This window comes from Mustela lutreola, chromosome 2 (assembly GCF_030435805.1).
Source record: "Mustela lutreola isolate mMusLut2 chromosome 2, mMusLut2.pri, whole genome shotgun sequence".
NCBI classification, from domain to species: domain Eukaryota; kingdom Metazoa; phylum Chordata; class Mammalia; order Carnivora; family Mustelidae; genus Mustela; species Mustela lutreola.
The window spans coordinates 47824524-47842597 of NC_081291.1; the positions used below are offsets into that span (position 1 = coordinate 47824524).

Here is an 18074-nt window from a genome sequence, read left to right on the forward strand (position 1 = left end):
TACCAATACCATGTGTCTGAATTATACTACATATAATTGTACAACTGTAAATTCTTAGAAGTTGGATGAGGAATAGGTGGAGATGGTGCCGTATTTCGCAACTTTTCTGAAGTCTAAAATTAATTTAAAATACAAAGTTAAAAAGCTAGTGGTACAAATTGAACTTCAAAGTTCCATTTAGTTCTTTTGTTAATCAACTACACTAGAAACACCATATTGCCAAAAGTCAAAAACTCATTGGAACCTTGGGGAAATTGCACACATCAGTCCTTTCTGAAATAAATCTACAGAAAAATAAATCTACAGATAAATTATAAGGGTAACATCCATTTTTGCTATGTATTTCAATAAAGTCTCTAGGCATCCAGAAATTCAGGAAATTAGTAAGATTGTACCAGTAGCAGATGCAAAAATTTATTGTAGAGCGGGTAATTCAATCATCTAGTTCTTTGGATATTAGGGGGTGTCAACGTGAAGAGTGTTTCTTCTTATAATTCAAAGAATTATTGAGTAAGGCACCTAAGGTACAGACGGGCCACAGTGAAAGGAGATGAGGACAACTGAATGGATTAGCTTTCTTGTTAAGTTAGGAAGTTTACTAAGTCTATTTATTGCTTTGTAAAGCTCACCCAAAGAGCAAACAGATTGTGTAAACATTTGTCTTCTGTTTGAGAGCAGCTATGGGTTGACCATGTAGAAGGACAATTAAGGAGAAATACTGAACTGTTCCCTGGGAGAGCATGAATACCCAGCATTGTATGATTGCATAGCTTTAGTTTTGAATATCAGGTCCCCTTGTAATTGAACCTGTGATCTTGGACAAGTCACTTAGCCTTTTAGAATATGAATTTGTGCCATATTACATAAAGGAGTTGAACTAGTTTTTTTTTATAGTTGACATAAAATTATGTAAGTTTAAGGAATGTAACGTGTTGATTTGATAGTTTTATATATTTCAATATGATTATCCATGTCATGTCACATAAGTACCTTTTTTGGAGCAAGGGGGAGAAAACAATTAAACTCTATTCTTGTAGCTACTTTGAAATATATAATATAGCATTGTTGACTATGGTTGCTATGCTGTGCATTAGGTCTCCAGTACTTATTTACCTATTTATTGCAAGTTTTTACCTTTATTTTATGTTACTTTAATTTTTACTTATTTTTTTATTTTTATTTTTTTAACGATTTTATTTATTTGGGAGAGAGGGAGCACAAGCAGGGGGAGCAGCAGGCAGAGGGAGAGAGAGAAGCAGGCTCCCTGATGGCAAGGAGCCCAATGTGGGACCCTGTCCCAGGACCCTGGGAGCATAGCCTGAGCTGAAGGCAGATGCTTAACTGACTGATCCACCCAGGCAACCCACAGGTTTGTACCTCTAACCCACATCTCCGTAATTCTCTCAGCCTCTAGTAACCATTATTTCACTCTGTTTTTATGAGTTTGGCTGTTTTAGATTCCAGGTATATATATATATACATACAAATATATATATATTTGTATATATACAAATAACCTACACATTTGTATTTTTCTGTCTGACTTATCTCACTGAAGAGATAGCCCTCAAGTTCCTTCCATGTTGTCACAAATACCAAGATTTCCTTTCTTCTCATGCCTGAGTAGGGGAATCGAATTGATTGATTGAAGATGTTCTTTCGACTCAAATAGTCCATTTTTTTACTATTTAATTTTTACTATCCTAATTTATTATCCCTGCTGGTAGGATAAACAGGTTATGACTTGAGATATGGGGATGAAAGAGATTCAGGAACATAAAGTGGGATTATTTGACCATTTGTAAATCAGTATGGGTAGCAAAACTGTGCCTGTTTAATTCATCTTAATTTATCAAGTATTTATTGTGTACTTATTGTATTCTAAGTCCTGTTATAGGCACGGGGTTTGGGATGAAGATTGAAACTGTATGGGTCATGCAGCATAATGTGTAATTTTAGCCCAAGTTAACTCATATTCCATAAATCCAGTGATGCTTCTATGCCTGGTACCATACAGAAGATTGTGGGGGCTATAACAGATGATTATAGTACAGCCTAGTCCTCTCAGCATTTACCCTTGACACAATAGAGTGTTTACAAACCAGCACAAGCAGGTATCCTCTATAAGAAAAGTTTATGTGATACAGAAGAAGGGTCTCCTAGGGCTGATTTGTAGATCAGTAGGCAGCTTTAAAAGATACAGATCTGCAAATTACATTCTGATTCACTAGTTTTAAAATGGGTCCTCCTGGGCACCTAAATTTAAAAAATGTTCTTCAAGTAATTTGAATGCATAGCACATAAATATGTCCCAAAGAAGTACAGGTCTTCGAAGACTTTTATGGACTAGGGAAGTCAGACTTGGTTTACTATGCTGAAATTTGCATTGTCTTTGATAGATTGGTAAAATTCAAATTTAATGGGTGAGGAAAGGGAGAAGGTGTTCATAGGTGATAGAAACACCATGCACAGAGGTTTATGAGGCTATGGGAAAGGGATGCTTTCAATATGAGTGACAAGACTGAGAGAAGAAGAAAGTACATGCATGGAGCAGTGGGGACAAAGTTGAGAGGAGGCTGATGATTCATTCCGAAAATACTTTTCAAATATATGTGCCAGTCACTGTGTGATGCTTGTGGTCAGAGTATAGAGGCCATAAAGCAGAATCCTACGCCCTTTTCAGCCCTTTGTAATTATTATTGTTTTGCATGCTTACTTTTTAAAGATTTATTTATTTACTTTAGAGAGAGAGAGAGAGAGAGAGCATGAGCATGAGTGGAAGAAGGGGCAGAGGGGAAAAATATCCAAGCAGACTTTTGCTGAGGGCAGAGCCTGATTCAGGGCTTGATCCTATGATCTGAGGATCAGGACCTGAGCCGAAACCAAGAGTCAGGTGTTCAACCTACTGAGCCACCCTGGTGCCCCTGAATGCTTACTTTTTAGCAAAACATCAAGGATACTGACCTGTAGTTTCCTTTTCTTGTAATGTCCATATACAGTGTCAGGGTAATGCTGGCCTTGTAGAATGAGTTTGGGAGTATTCCATTCTCTTCAGATTTTTAGAAGAGTTTGAAATAGATTGGCATCAACTCTTCCTTAAATGTTTGGTAGAATTTATCAGTGAAACAATCTGAATCTGAGCTTTTCTTTTTGAGCAGTTTTTGATTACTGATTAAATCTCCTTACTTGGGGCTCCTGGGTGGCTCAGTGGGTTAAGCCTCTGCCTTCGGCTCAGGTCATGATCCAAGGGTCCTGGGATTGAGCCCCACATTGGGCTCTCTGCTCAGCACTGAGCCTGCTTCCCCCTCTCTCTCTGCCTGCTGCTCTGCCTACTTGTGATCTCTGTCTGTCAAATAAATAAAATCTTTGAAGAAAAAAATCTCCTTACTCATTATTTGTCTCTCCACATTTTATTTTATTTTTCATGATTCACTTTTGGTATCTTATATATGTCTATGAATTTATCTGTCTTCTAAATTAATTGTTGGCATATAATTTGTCTAAGTAGTCTCTTAGATCTTTGCTATTTGAATGGTATTATTCATTGTATTTTCTGCTCTTTGACTTGTGATTCTGAGTCTTACTATTTTTTTTCCCCCCTAATCAAGCTAAAAGTTGGTCAGTTATGCTTATCTTTTCAAAATACCAGCTGGGTTCATTGAATTTCTATGTTCTTCTGGTTTCTATCTTATTTATTTCTGCTCTGATCTTTGTTGTTTTCTTTGTTTTGTTAACTTTGGGCTTAGTTCGTTCTTTTTCTAATTCCTTCAGGTGTACATTAGGTTATTTGAGATCTTTGTTGATCTAAGCATTTATTGCTATAAATATCCCTCTAAGAACTACTTTGACTACACCCCATAAATTTTGGGATGCTGTGTTTCCATTTTCATTTTCTTTAAAATTTTTATTTTTCTTACTCATTATTGGTCTCTCTACATATTTCCATTCATTTTTACCTGTTGGCCTTGCTTTGTACTGTTTAGAAACTGCTCTTCTTATGTACTTAACTATTTCTCCATTTAAAAAGGATTTAAAGCGATGCTTCAAAGATAACCTGTGCAGTAAAGGTGGTTTGTACTATATCTAATTCTTGCTCTATATCTTTAGGCAGTAACATAATGGAATTTTATGTTGGATGTGAAAAAATGTGACTGTTTTACAATGCAATTCTCATTGCCAAAAATATGTTAAGTTCAACATCCCTAAAAGGCTACTAAAATATTATAGCCATTGAAAAGTGGGATTTCATGTAATTAAAGAAGACACATGGACATTACTCAGGGGAGAGTGAAAGTATAGTGAAAGTATTATGCATTTTAGAGTTAGGAAGAGCTGGGTATCAACATCTCTTTTCCATGTCCTAGCTACATGAGCACTGGCAAGGTTCTTAGACTCTCTGAGCTTCTGTAAATGGGGAGAAGGAAGGAAAGAGGATTAATTAATTGATTAAAAGTTTCCCAAGAGTCCCTGCTATAGCAGCTATTATTTTAGACATATTTAGTCTGCCCACATGGAATTAAAAGTCTAGCATAGAGGCAAATGAAAAATAAATTTTATACAATTATAATTGTGATAGGTGTTATAGAGGAAAACAATAACAAGGATTGAGGGCAAAACTAACAGAGTGGTCATGTGTGGCAAGAACTCAAATATGTGTGTGAGTGAAAGGCAATAAAGCCTCTTTTGGGGTTAGATTTTGGAAAAAATGTTTAAACAGCATAGTAGCTTGAGTATCAGATTCTAAGGTGCTACTATTAACAGTGTTGTGCTGATGCCTTTTAAAAATGGTGCAGAGTGGGGGCACCTGGGTGGCTCAGTGGGTTAAAGCCTCTGCCTTTGGCTTAGGTCATGATCCTGGGGTCTTGGGATCGAGTCCCGCATGGGGCTCTCTGCTCAGGGGGGCCTGCTTCCTCCTCTGGCTTCTCCCTGCCTCTCTGCCTACTTGTGATCTCTGTCTGTCAAATAGATAAAATCTTAACAAAACAAATAAAAATGGTGCAGAGTGCATGCTGAGTAATGGTTTGGATGTGAGATACACTGTGGGTGAAAAAATCCTGGTAACATACTCATTTTTCAGTTGTTGCTGTGACTAGCCTGTTCCTTACTTCTCTGCTGTCAATGATGGTGATTCACGGGACACATTATGGTTCCTGATTAAGGAATTCCTATTAAGTTCTCCGATGAATTAAAGCCAGCACTAAAGAATATGTTTAAGTGGGAGCTAGAGAAATCCTCCCTAGATAGCTTAAGCCACAACAGGGACTCTATTAGAAAATTCCAATTGCACCCAAAACCATAAGATACCTTGGAATAAACCTAACCAAAGAGACACAGAACCTATACTCAGAAAACTATAAAGTACTCATGAAACAAATTGAGGAAGACACAAAGAAATGGAAAAATGTTCCATGCTCCTGGATTGGAAGAATAAATATTGTGAAAATGTCTATGCTACCTAAAGCAATCTACACATTTAATGCAATTCCTATCAAACTACCATCCATCTTTTTCAAAGAAATGGAACAAGTAATTCTAAAATTTATATGGAACCAGAAAAGACCTCGAATAGCCAAAGGGATATTGAAAAAGAAAGCCAACGTTGGTGGCATTACAATTCCGGACTTCAAACTCTATTACAAAGCTGTCATCATCAAGACAGCATGGTACTGGCACAAAAACAGACACATAGATCAATGGAACAGAATAGAGAGCCCAGAAATAGACCCTCAACTCTATGGTCAACTAATCTTCGACAAAACAGGAAAGAATGTCCAATGGAAAAAAGACAGCCTCTTCAATAAATGGTGCTGGGAAAATTGGACAGCCACATGCAGAAAAATGAAATTGGACCATTTACTTACACCACACACAAAATGGATGAAGGACCTCAATGTGAGAAAGGAATCCATCAAAATCCTTGAGGAGAACACAGGCAGCAACCTCTTGGACCTTAGCCGCAGCAACATCTTCCTAGGAACATCGCCAAAGGCAAGGGAAGCAAGGGCAAAAATGAACTATTGGGATTTCATCAAGATCAAAAGCTTTTGCACAGCAAAGGAAACAGTTAACAAAATCAAAAGACAACTGACAGAATGGGAGAAGATATTTGCAAATGACATATCAGATAAAGGACTAGTGTCCAGAATCTATAAAGAACTTAGCAAACTCAACACCCAAAGAACACATAATCCAATCAAGAAATGGGCAGAGGACATGAACAGACATTTCTGCAAAGAAGACATCCAGATGGTGAACAGACACATGAAAAAGTGCTCCATATCACTCGGCATCAGGGAAATACAAATCAAAACCACAATGAGATATCACCTCACACCAGTCAGAATGGCTGAAATCAACAAGTCAGGAAATGACAGATGCTGGCGAGGATGCGGAGAAAGGGGAACCCTCCTACACTGTTGGTGGGAATGCAAGCTGGTGCAGCCACTCTGGAAAACAGCATGGAGGTTCCTCCAAATGTTGAAAATAGAACTGCCCTATGACCCAGCAATTGCACTATTGGGTATTTACCCTAAAGATACAAACGTAGTGATCCAAAGGGGCACGTGCACCTGAATGTTTATAGCAGCAATGTCCACAATAGCCAAACTATGGAAAGAACCTAGATGTCCATCAACAGATGAATGGATCAAGAAGATGTGGTATATATACACAATGGAATACTATGCAGCCATCAAAAGAAATGAAATCTTGCCATTTGCGACAACATGGATGGAACTACAGAGTATCATGCTTAGCGAAATAAGTCAAGCAGAGAAAGACAACTATCATATGATCTCCCTGATATGAGGAAGTGGTGATGCAACATGGGGGCTTAAGTGGGTACGAGAAGAATAAATGAAACAAGATGGGATTGGGAGGGAAACAAACCATAAATGACTCTTAATCTCACAAAACAAACTGAGGGTTGCTGGGGGGAGGGGGTTTGGGAGAAGGGGGTGGGATTATGGACATTGGGGAGGGTATGTGCTTTGGTGAGTGCTGTGAAGTGTGTAAACCTGGTGATTCACAGACCTGTACCCCTGGGGATAAAAATATATGTTTATAAAAAAAATAAAAAATTAGAAATTAAAAAAAAAAATTCCTGAAGCATGAGGTGGTGCTGGAAACAAGTATGGCAAAGGTGTTTGTCATCAAAGGAACATCTTTGTCTCCTCTATCTGTACTGTCTTCCATCTCTGCTTTCTTCTTTTCTTGTAGCGGAGAACCTTTCTCTGTTTGTAGGTTCCAGGAGGTTCTAGCCAACTGCAGTCACTAAATAGCTCATGTCTCCCAGGAGGAATATTCTCATCAGTCCTGCTTTGATCAGGTATTCACCCAACTGCTATCCATTCTGGTGAAGAGGTTGGGATCACGTAATACCATGCAACTCCCACCACCTGGAGAGTAACTTCTGGACTTCATTCATCTGTATAGTGGGAATAAGAACAGTACACACTTCACCAGGAATGTTGTGAAGATTAGATGAAATAATCCATAGTGCCTGTCACATAATAAGGAGCGGTAAATGTCAGGCATGAGCACTATTTCTCTTGCTGCCATTTGATGTATTATTTTTAGCTTTTAAGAGATGTTTCTGCTCACAATCACTGGAACCATTTCAGGAAGTTTAGAATAAAAGGCTTATTCTGTAACCAACTCTTGAGCAAATTTAGGACTGTGAGCCTGAATGTGTCCTCATTACTACAGTATCAGTCTTGGAAACATGGCTCACGTAATTAAACTTGTTATACTCTTTTCTTTATCATTTTGTTGAGGCAAGCCAGATGGGAAGAAGTCAAATAACAAAGCTTATCATTACCAAGTGTAAAAAAAAATATTCAAGCTAGCTGCTTAGATGTGTCTCAACTTCTAATGAATAAAATAGGCATTAATAGTAATATAATTGTTGGTACACATTGAAGTTTGCAGTTATTAAAGCAGTAATAAAAAGAAACTTATCATAGCCATTACATGATTTTCCCATTTTAATAGGCATTTGCCTCTCCAGATAATTAAGGCATGCCCATTAAATTCTCAGATGAATAAAGTTAATGTAAATGAACATTTCTAAGTCAATACCCAGTGGCCAAATTGTTTTTTTTTTTTCCTTTTTCCTATTTTCTCACATTTTTGGCTGATTGGAGAAACCTCTGGAGTTGGACAGTCTACTAAGGTAAAAAGTTTTGGCCTATCTGTGGTGTTTTCACATTCAGTAATTAAAGATAGATAAAATTATTTTTTGGCAGTTAGGTGAAAGTGGTTTTCACTCTTCTTAGCAATAAGATGATTGGGACTAGGGTCCTTCAGCAGGCATGTGTGAAGCCAGGTTTGCTGTCATTTGAGCCCTTGCACTGGTTGTCTTTCTGCCTGGTGCACACCTCGTGGCTTTGCTCAACTATTACGTTCTCGGTGGCAACTGCTCTGGCTAGCCTGTTACAAATTGCCTTTTGCCAACCCAGCATTCCTCAATCTCCTTATCTTGCTGAATTTTTTTTTCCCAAAGAACTTATTACATACTAACATGTTGGGTAGTTTATTTATTTATAATGTTTATTTTAGGTCTTAATGTTGCTTTTATTTGTTTTCCCTGATAGATCTTCAGAACCTCAAACCAAGCCAGGCACAGAGTACACTCTCCATAAATATCTAATGCATGACATATATAATTCATATACAAATATAATATACATACATATATATATATATATATAAGCTAGTAGGGCTAAAATATTTCAATGTATGTCTTCATAGTACTATTTCTTTCAGCTTTCCTCCTTCATATATCCATTCATTTATCTATTAATGTAGAAAACTTTTTCCTGGAGCTTCGTTTTCTTGGGTGGGATGGAGGAGAAGGGAAGGACGGAGGACATGATTCCTGTCTTGACTGAGTTTATGGTACAGTTGTGGCAAGAGACGACTAAACGTTTTTGTAAAATGGGGTCCGAGCTATTACAGGAGACTTGGATGCTGTGGGCAAAGATAACAGAGGGTAACAGGAGCTTAGGCTTCTTTATAGGAGAGACCAGAATGTTGGGGAAGAGTCCCACCCAGCAAAGGAGTTTGTGAAGGGTTTTGATGTGTGACAGGCAGAGAAATAGTACGTACGCAGGCTTAGAGGTAGGAGAGATGGAGAAGCTTAGAAGGCAAAGGAAGTTTAATATTATCAACTGGAGAGTCAGAATGAGGATAGAGAGAGAGAGAGGCCACGTCTTCAAACACCTTTTAAGCCCCGTTGTAAGCGGAAACTCGTCCCGAGCCATTTGTGGATTTTAAGCACCAGGGAGGGATGCAACACAGTTTCCATGCAGGGTGATGGCACTGAATGTATGCCGCACCCTCCGTCTGTGAATGCCAGAGATCTTGCCCCGAGATCAACTTTGGTGTCAAGTTTGGCCTATAAAAGCCGCCACTTGGAAATCATTTGGTATACATTTGCTGTCTTTGCTTGCTCGGATTCCATTTCCTCCTTCACTGGTCACTAGAAGCCAGTTTCCTTGGCGGGGGGGGGGGGGGGGGGGCTCTTCCTTCCTGCTTGTTAGTCCTTGTTTTGGTGGGGCTCCACTCCTGATGCCCGAGGCAGAACCTGAGAGCCTGACCTATCACAGCCCTATATCCCCAGTCCGCACTGACTGTTCCGGGTGTGGGCACATGACCCAGTCCCAGTCCCAGTCAGTCTGTGTAATGTGATCGTTTTCTAGCCTTAGTCATTAGTTCAAGATGGCCAAATTAGTTTAATTAAAGTGAGGTCAGCAGTTACGGGGAGGAAAAGCTGTTTTGTATACTGAATTGGAACCTTGGAAGCTGCAGTAGCCTGGAGCTGCTGGCAACCATCTTGGCCCTGCCTGGGGCTTGAGAGTTGAGCCAAGGTGGAGAAGAACAGTGGGGCAAGATAGGGATACTGGGTCTTGATGACATTAACCGAGGCCTCGATCAAGTTTCATATAAAGCCAGAAAAAACCCAGCAATTTCAGAAAGGTGTTATTTTTGGTTTCATTTTCATTTTTGCTTATGCAGTTTGAGAGATTTTTCCGTCTTTGCAGAGGTAAGCATCCTGACTAATAGTGACTGCAAAAGATTTTCCTGCTGGAGACTCCGGTACTGCAATTTGCTTAAATGGGGTGCTGACACTGCTTGTTGACCATTATCAACACTGGAAGTGAGCTGTTTCCATACAGTGACTTGAACCCCCTCTTGTTCTATGCAATTAATCATGGCTAATGGGAAGAAATACGTTCTTCGTCTCATCCATTTTTCAAACACAGTCCAAATTGTTTGAATTTTCACCAGCTCCATACTTACTTTCTCAGATGACTATTTGAGAAAATTCCAGAAAACATAAATAATTCCTTGCTTTTTCTTGGAACAGAAAGGATGGCATTGTGTTGAATTCTGACGGTCTTGCCTCAAGCCCCAACTCAAGATAGAATATTAAAATCTCTGTTAGATGCATGCACTGTTTTACAGAAAAATTCCCAGCATCTCCAAAGCTCCAACACAGACTGCAGTTGACAATAACCAAACCAGTATCTTCCCAGCCAGATTGGAGTCAATTTATAAAGAAGTCTATTTGTTGGATATTGATTATATTCATGTCAGTTTTTCAAAAGAAGTTTGTGGCAGGCAATGGTGAGTTTTATTCTTTCTGAAAATGAATACATTTTATTTCATTGCTCATTACTTTTAGTATGAAAATGCAGCTGTAATTTATACACATAGTTGTTTACTTCAGAGTAATCTCTGAAATTATGTGCTTAGCCATTCATTTGTTCATGCATCCATGCATTTATTCATTCATTCAGCAAATGCTTGTTGATCATCCGGTTACTGCTCTTGGTATTAGAGATATGAGGAAAGTTGATTATGCTCCTTCTTCTTAAGCAGCGCATGTGGGTTGAATTTTAGTGCTTGTTTTAAAACTAGCAATAGAGCTCTAAGGACAGTTTTATTTTATTTTAATGTGATTACATTGTACAGTGAGTCCTTATGACAGACATTGGATAACAGTAGTGGTTCTCAGGCTTGAAATTCCAGGATCCACACTTAGATAAACTGGGGGATGAGGGCCCCAAAATCTGAATTTCCAAGGAGCTTCCTAGGGGTTCTATTCTAGATGGTCAGCCACTCACACTTTAAGAATCGTATTTTTGGAGGACTGTAGCTATATTGGAAATCGGAACTTAAGAGGGAAATGTACAAAGACATTAGACCAGAGGAGAGAAGAGAAGGGCAAAATCTCTAGCCAGAATCCCAGGCCGTGGATAATATGACTTACGCTTTCAAGTCTAGTTCATCTCTTACTGCATCCCCAGACAGCTCTTTGGTTTAAGTAAGTTAGCTGCTAAGGACCATCCCGTAATGTGGTTTATTAAACTCACTTTCCCTTCTCTCCCTGCCCATGGAATGCCCATTGTCCCCATCCTTTTCCCTGAGTATCTGAATTTTGCATGTCACCGAAAACCCATCTAGCAAAGTGTTCTTCAAACTTTAATTGGTACACATAACATCCAGGAGTATTCTTAAAATAGAAATTTTGGGGGGTGCCTGGTGGCTCAGTTGGCTGAGCATAGATGACTCTTGGTTTCAGTTTGGGTCATGATCTCAGGGTTGTGAGATCAAGCTGGGTGTTTGGGTCCATGCTCAGTGGGGAGTCTTCTTGAGGTTTCCTCCCTCTGGCCCCCACCCTGCTCACACACTATCTCCCTAAAATAAATAAATCTTTAAAAAATATATATATTTAAATATATATACTTATATATTATATAATATATAAAATTTTGACTCAGGACTGGAGCAGGTCTTGAATTCTGCATTTCTGACAAGATCCCAGGTGATGCTGATGCTGCTGGTCCACAGACCACACTTGGAGTAGCAAGGTTTTAGCCTATAGAAAAGATCTTTCTTCTCAGATTCCCTCCTGCTCTGGTAAATGTCCAGTCCTCTAATTCCTTATACTGGTACTTTTCCATATGTATACCTTTCCTATCTAAGGGAACAAATACTTACTATTTGCCTACTAAATGCTAGGCATTTCACATGTATTATCTTAATTCTCTCAAGCACCCTGATTAGATGGTACTACCGCTCCCACTTTATAGATTACAAAATAGACTCTGAGAGATTAAGAGCTAGTTTACCCCAAATCACACCATCTTCCTAAAAGTTATTGAGGGTATGATCTATGTTTCACACATCTTCAACTCCATTACAATACACAGCACAGGATTGACATGTTACAAGAGTTTAGTAGACTCTCAGTATCAGTGAATGAATCCTTCAAATCATAATTTTGAGTATTTGTGATGAGCCAGAAAATATTCACAACATAATATTAGTGAAAAAATCAGGATCTAAAATTATCAGACCATCCTAATTGTGTCAAAAGTATACTTGTACATATAGGACAAAAGTGTTTGAAAGAAAGTAATCAAACACCGTACATACTGGTCATTTGGGGAAGGAACGTTGGTAGTGTGGGGTGTCTGCTTTTATGGGGGCTGTTTTTCATATGATTTGGGTGGGCAGTGAATAGGTATTAGATAACTAGGGAAACCAGTAGACATAATCATGTATAATGAATCTATTGCTAGGATGAGGACCAGACTTGTCCGAGATGGAACACTGGGAGCCACGTCAGTGATGGATGTCTGGCCCATTCCATGGTGGTGAAACTGACACACCGGTGGGGACAGCCTTTAGACACAAGCACAGTGTTGGTTTTAAAGGGAATTCTAGTTTTTTTTAAGACTTAGGAATGACATTTATTACATTTGAAACTTATTTTCGCTGAGGTATAATATATACCGCAGAAAAATTAGCATAGCCTAAGTGTGCTGTTGCACGGATTTCTACACATCAGACACATCCATGTGGGCAGCATCCAGATGAAGAGGCAGAAGACTGCAGGCACTTTCAGATCCCCCTTGTGCATCTGCCTCACCCCCCCGCCTCACGTCCCATGCCCTACAGCTGCCAGGATTACTGTCATCCTGACTTCTGACAGCATGGCTTAGCTTTGCCTGTTTGTACCATATAAACCTGCATTCACATGTTAAGTACTATTTGGTGCCTGATTTCTTTTATGCCATGTTAATGTTGGTGAGATTTCAGAACACGACATGTTTTTGTAGATCTTTCGTTTTCATTGCCGTATGGTATTCCCTTATTCTTGACCAGCATTTGGCGGGATTTCCAGATTTTGGTTATTATGTATAATGCTGTTATAAATATTCAAGTACAGATTTTGAACAATGTTTTGCAGTGTTCTGACAATTAAAATGGGTTCTTCTGATGGATTTTGGTGAAGAGTGGTATCCTGAGACTTTAAGGGTACCTGAGGAATTACGGAGAAGATTCCGGAGATTTTAAGGCAAGACTCTGGAATCTGTATTTTAACCAGGTGTTCTGTGGATCATATTTTTTATTTTAATTTTTTTTATTTGTTTATTTGACAGAGATCACAAATAGGCAGAGAGGCAGGCAGAGAGAGGAGGTGAAGCAGGCTTCCTGCTGAGCAGAGAGCCCGATGTGGGACTCGATCCCAGGACCCTGAGATCATGACCTGAGCTGAAGGCAGAGGCTTTAACCCACTGAGCCACCCAGGTACCCTGTGGATCATATTTTTGAGAGACACCTTTTTGGAAAGAAAGGATATGAGACTGAGAGAAGCCATGATATTTATCTTGTTTTTCTACTTACTAACATGATTTTGGGGGAAACTACACAACCTTGGTAAATTTATTTTCCCACCTGTAGTAGTGTATCCCCATGTTGACTGTCTAGTTCCCATGAAGGCAAATAGATGAAAATGCTCCGTAAAACATTCTGTAAGTGAGATACTCTTGCTTTATCCCCAAACCTATGCAGGTAGAAAGAAAAAGTATGTAGTTAGTAATAATACCATATGTTGAGGTGACGTATCTTGAAGTTGTTGTTGTTTTTTTTAATGAAATCATACTATTGCTGTAAAAATTGTGAGTGCACAGAGAACTGCTTCCTACAGGGACATAATGCCTTTGATTTCAGGGTATTAAGCCTTTTGGAAAAGACACCATCTTTATGGATAGGTTCACAACACAGTAAGTGAGATGGCCAGTTTCAGCTTGGTCAAGGAAATAAGGAAGAAAGCCCCAAAGTAGACTGAATTAATGTATCTTTTTTTCATATTCCTCTAACTCCATAAAAAAGCAGGATTTACACATGATAGGAGTTGATAAATTCATATTGATCAGTGGATAAACAAAGAACCCTCCCAGATTCTGAATTCCCTGCCTTCCCTCTACCCTTTCTGTGCTTTAGCCTCATTGAACTACTTTCCGAGTCCTAAATGTTCCATGTTCATTTCAGCTTCAGCACTTTTGCACATAACCTTTACCCGGAACATTCTTCTCTTCTGTTCTCTGCCTAGCAAATACTTTATTACCTATTTAATAGAAGTTCTGAATAGGGGGAGGGTATTTCCCTGCCCTTGAAGTGGGGTCTCTGGCTCTCATGTTAGCCTGTAGCACCCTGAATGTCTGCACGAGACATTACACTGCTGATTTTTTGTAGCTGATTTATCATGGAACTATAAGCTCCATGAGAGAAAAAAACTATGCTTACCTCATTGACTACAATAATCTCAACAGCCCAGAGCCCAGCATGTAACAGAAGCTCAGTAATTATTTTTTGCACCACTGCCCCCCTCCTTTTAAAGCCAAGAAAGAACAGATCTTGGAAGCTATTGATGAGAATACCCAAGAGCAGTAGTACTACACAACTACTCCTGCTTCCATCCAAGCATCCCATCCCTGGGGGCATAGGATTTCCATTCCTATTTGCTTTTGATACTTCACATTTCCATATTTCTTCCCACCCTTCCTCCCTCCCTCCCCCCTCCCTCCCCCCTCCCTCCTCCCTCCTTCCTTATCAGAGGAGGCCCCTGTGCCTGTTTATTGCAAATATCTGGGCAGGCCTCAGAGAGCTGCTGGAAAGGTATCCTTGCAAATAAATCTTAACTTTCATCATAATTTCAGAACTCCTTCCAAAAGAAAGGGATCAGAACTAGCATTCTGCTTAAGGCAGAGTGACTCACATCAGGTCGTGATCTCACTGACTCACCCATGCATATACACAGTGTTGTGTTTTGAACTCAAAATGGCCATTGAGAGCTCCGCCAGAAGGAAAATAATGTTTTGAGGGATTATTACTATTTGGCTCTATGAACCAAAGCCCGCCAGCCTTTTTTTAAAATTTTCCTGTCCCTTACTATTTACACTCAACCTTTAACCTTTTAGATTGAGTGGCAGGGATAGGAGCTGTTAGAGGTGGAACTTTGGGTTGCTTATGAATCATCCACCCACGTTCCTGTCACTACATAGACGTCTACCCACCTATGGAGTTACACATCCAGGCTGCTGAGTTGGGAAGGGGCCTTATGTCTATTTCAGAGTTTCTTAAGTCCTCAAATCTGTGCAAAGCACAGTGATGAAAACGGTGGCTAGGCAAGGAAGAGAAAGGGCAGAAGTGCTCTGAGATTCAAAGCAGGGAGGCACCTGGGTGGCTCAGTCATTAAGGATCTACCTTTGGCTCTGGTCACAACCCCAGAGACCTGGGATTGAGCCCTGCATTGGGCTCCCTGCTCAGCAGGAAGCCTGCTTCTTCCTCGCCCCTGCTTGTGTTCCCTCTCTCACTGTGTCTCTGTCAAAATAAATAAATAAATAAATTTAAAAAAAAAAAAGAATCAAAGCAGAAATTTAAAAAAAAATTATTTATTTATTTATCTGACAGGCAGAGATCACAAGTAGGCAGAGAGGCAGGCAGAGAGAGAGAGGGAAGCAGGCTCCTTGCTGAGCAGAGAGTCCATAGCAGGGCTCCATCCCAGGACCCTGAGATCATGACCTGAGCCAAAGGCAGAGGCTTAACCCACTGAGTCACCTAGGCACCCCCAAAGTAGGACTTTTTTATATCATTGGGAGCCTAGAATGTTTGGATTGAAAGGATCCTTAAAATCTCTCAATTTTGCCCTATGTTACATTCATTTTCTTTCTTGCTTGTTAGTCAATCAGCTTAGCGGTTCATTGCTGGGACTCTGGGTTTGACTGCTTGGGTTTGAGTCCTGGCATCACCTGTTCCTGAACTTATGTAACTGGTCAAGGTGTTTAACAATTAGATGTCTCAGTTTGCACATCTGTAAAATGACAAAAATAAGAAGGAAGATCTTGTTTTGTTTTAAGGATTAAATGGGCTAATGGGTGTAAAGGGCTTAAAGCTCTGTGCCTAGCACATAATGAACACTCAGTACATGTTGCTTTTTATTGTTCATCAAAGACTTTCATAGCCACTGTGTGCTAGACAGGGGGCTGGTACCAAGAATGAAGTTCAGTCCCCTTACTTATGATATTTCCCGTCTACTAAGAGAGGGGAAAATACGCCACAAGTGATTATCTAATGTTATGATAAGCCCTACCATGGACAACAAATGGAACAAAGTGTGTTGTCAAGTCTGAGGATGGAGCAACCATATTTGATATTTGGTTCTATATGGACTTGATAAAAGAGAGGTGTAGGGATATGTTTATCATCAAAGAGAATAGCTCACAGGGATTTAGAGCTCTGGAATGATCTGGAAAGTTGGATGTGGCTGGCTCAGAGGTACATATGGGCAGGCAGGTGGGAAATTCAAAATTCCCATCCGGTGGAAGGTGATTCCCTGCCTGCAAGGCTGTGTGTTACCTCTGGTTGCTCTATGAGTTCCTATATTCCTAATATTTTTGGTGTTTGTTTCTGAATGTATCTTGGGGTGTGTTGACTATTGTTTAGAAGGTCTTACTTTATATTTTACATGTATTTCAGCTTCTGAAGGTTAAGAAGCGAGATGTGTGTGAAATGTGGTCCTGTCCTACCGTTGCTTTAGCGAAGTTTGCTGGTCCAGGGCCATGATCTGACACCATTTATCATGGGTCTCAAAAAAAAAAAAAAAAAAAAAAAAAACCCCAAAAACATTTTCTGTCTTAACAGTCAGAGAGCACTCTAAAAAGCAACTCCTCTGGGCAAAAAGTTGAGAGAGTTAACATTAAACACACTGATGTGTTTTTCTTCCTTTCTCTTCCCCTCTCTGCTGGCCGGCCCCGTCTTACACCCCTGTTTTCTCTTCCATTTTAGTTTCCCTTTTAAGGAGTCTCTCCATATTCTTTTTCATTTTCTGCCATCACTATCATCTCAAACTCCTCCGTTTTCCAGCTTCTCTTAGGACTGTGGTGTCACACCGGGGTCCCCCCCTACCCATTTTGGGGTTCTGTGGAGTTAACCAGGCCAAATTTGTACTCTGGCTTCCACCTTACTTCTCTGACTTGCTTTGTATATTGAGTTTCTGAGTAAGATTTTGTTTGGAGATATAGTTCTGGGGTTACAGAAAGTTTAATATTATGGCCTTAGGGTTGTGAGTCATACTTCATTTCTCATTTACTTTAACCACTTCATAAATAGTAAAACAGATTTGAGTAGGACCCTTTTCAAATAAATGTGTGTTTTTTTTATTTTTCACAGTTGCTCTCTTGAACTATTCTTTTCCTTTATTATTTTGCTTACATATGGTGCTATTTGGTGTGCTTTTTGTGGGGTAATGTGTTGGAATGCTGTCTTATAATCTTTCTCTGAATTATACAAGTCAGAATGGCATTCTTGAATCTTGTTCTTTAAAAACTGTTGCTGAGTAGTATTATGAAACCCTTATATCAATGGCATATAAGGTTAAAATGGCATGATAATATGCAGATTGATAAACTTTTCTTAGGTTGAATAAAAGATACATTCCATAAAGCAGGGACATTCATGTTTCTTCCCTCTGTTGAGTGTGAAGTGGGTCTACCTGTCCCATAGTCCACATTCGGAAGAAACAGAGAATCAGAAAGAAAAGGAGGAGACAGTAATTTGATATTTTTTAGATTGTGAAACTCTGTAGCTATATGATAATCCCACATCATTTTTTTCCACCTGCTCTCTGGTGTATCCCAGCTAGTTCAGAGCAGAGGAAAAGATCAGAGTGGAAAGTGTAGGTAAGACTCATTCATGACCTAGAAGATGACTCCTCCTCC

The 18074-nt window shown here is 39.5% G+C and overlaps 1 long non-coding RNA gene across 1 annotated transcript in view; it reads left to right on the forward strand.

The window, feature by feature from the left end:
- Window positions 1–18074, forward strand: part of LOC131824168 (uncharacterized) — a 245470-nt gene that overhangs the window by 52190 nt on the left and 175206 nt on the right. The gene's annotated exons all lie outside the window — the stretch shown is intronic.